The sequence below is a fragment of the Apteryx mantelli genome, chromosome 7 (assembly GCF_036417845.1).
Source record: "Apteryx mantelli isolate bAptMan1 chromosome 7, bAptMan1.hap1, whole genome shotgun sequence".
NCBI classification, from domain to species: domain Eukaryota; kingdom Metazoa; phylum Chordata; class Aves; order Apterygiformes; family Apterygidae; genus Apteryx; species Apteryx mantelli.
Window position 1 is genome coordinate 35,360,782 of NC_089984.1, and position 1,947 is coordinate 35,362,728.

The 1,947-nt window shown below is 43.2% G+C and overlaps 1 long non-coding RNA gene across 1 annotated transcript; it reads right to left on the reverse strand.

The window, feature by feature from the left end:
* Nucleotides 1–257: 257 nt before the first annotated feature.
* LOC136992425 (uncharacterized) lies at nt 258–719 on the reverse strand. The gene is made up of 3 exons (XR_010884661.1): nt 556–719; nt 384–478; nt 258–286 (listed from the first exon to the last, which is right to left on the reverse strand). It is a non-coding gene; the product is annotated as an uncharacterized lncRNA (long non-coding RNA).
* Between the last annotated feature and the right edge of the window lie 1,228 nt (nt 720–1,947).

Genomic DNA, 1,947 nt, shown 5'->3' on the forward strand with positions numbered 1-1,947 from the left:
TCTGTCTATTCTGTAATGATGGAGCCTAGTCTAGTAGATCTCACCAGCAGGAAGGTTTGCTTGGTATTCCTCCTCATTCTTCAATTGGCCTAGATATATTCGGGTGTCTTACTTAAAGCCATTCTTCAGGGCATCGACCATTATGTTACCAACTTCATTGCATTTCATACAAGTTCTTCTCTAGCAGTTCGCTGTAGGCCTCTTCAGTAGTACAATGGGACTGGTATCTGTCATATGGGGCTTATTTTCTTTCTTTCCCTCCACATTCCTTCCTGCAATCATCTTCCTGTGAAATTAAGCACACATGCAGTCAGATTTTCAAAGCTAGATCCTGTTCTAAAGGGGCACCTACTTTGAGGCTTAACAGAGCTTAACAGGCTCACCCACTGTTGCTGTTGAGAATGGCTTATGCTGGTCATCCAGGCACTGGAGAGGGAGTCCAGCTCTTCTGATCTCAATGGGAGGTTGACTTTCATCTCTAGTGAAAGCATAATTTCCATACTGAGAACATACCCCACTTCACCTAAACTACACAAGTGAATACTGGGGTCTTACCTCTTAATTTGGCCACCAAAGCCTTCCAGTTATTTTTACTTCTCACTTTGAAGTTCCTTTTTGATTCCCAGTTGCCATTAAGAAATGTGCCATTCTGCTGGCTGTGCAGAATGTCAAGGGCTTTGAGAAGAGGAGCCACACAAAGGTTAAATGACTTGTCCAAAGCTGGGAGCACACAACCTAGTGGGGATTGTAACTAAGGGGCTAGTGGCCTCCTTTCCTGTATAGTCACACTGCTGTCTGCACTGTGATGATTTCATTCACCAAAACATAGTCATGGACAAAGAACGGACTCTGCAAAAACAGACCCTTATCTGCTCCCTGCCTGCCTCTTGTCCAAGTCATGTGCGATTAGTTTACTGACACAAACACCCCTCTGGAGCCAAAGCAGCTGCAATAGCAAGCTGTGCTCTGATATAGTTCATGCCTTTACAGCAGCGTAACAGCAGTAGCTACGGTCTAGCTGAGTCCAGGAGCTTCACTGTTTATAGAGCTGGAAGAAACAAACAGCTTAATTGTAAGGTATCGAGTAGACCTGGCTAGCTGACAATTAAAAAAAAATCAACTCTGATTTGTAATGATAGGTGGAGTGAGTATGACATAAAGATTACGTGGGGGAAACAAATACAGCACAAGGAAATGTCATTCCCAGGAGATGTTTTTCCTTCTCTTCTTTTCTTTGTCGATAAGAAATAGATGGGTTCAAAAACTTGGGGTAGGGAGACCAGGAGTAGGTGGCAGCAGAGCCTCTAGATGCCAACCAAATCTCTTCTAAACAATTATTCCTGTGAAAATTAGAACTAGAGGAAGCCTGATATCAACAGGTCTGTGCTATGTGGATTTTTAATATCTACTAAGTATCTACTAAGAGCTCTGCAGCTGTCTTTCCCTAAGCGAGGTACTAATAGGCTTTCTTCGCTCTACACAACTCTTACTTCGATTAAAAATTGTAGGAGCTTATTTTATCGGAGGTCTCTCATCCTCTGTCAAATTCAGTTGAATTTGGCCAACAGGAGGAAGGATAGACGTGTACACATATCACAGACAGTGTGAGTTTGTAAGCCTCCTTCCGTTGAGAAGACAGGCTAAAATCAGAAGCATGCTTTGCATTCATACTGTCAGCATTCCAGTATTGCCTGGAACAGGGACAGTGAAAGCATGCCCTTTGCACCGATGGGTTTAGCATGTGCTGTATTACAGGCCTCCAGGCTGTGCTGCTACAAAGTCCCACCATTCAGAAAGAGACTGCAACAGCTTTCACAACACAAGTGTTTTGATTCTGCTTTTAAATCTCAAGTCCATGCTTTTCCCAATTTTAACTACAGAGAGATCATTCGAGACAGTCAGGCTGCTACGAGAGTGTTTGGTGCTAATTAACCTAAGAAAAATCCC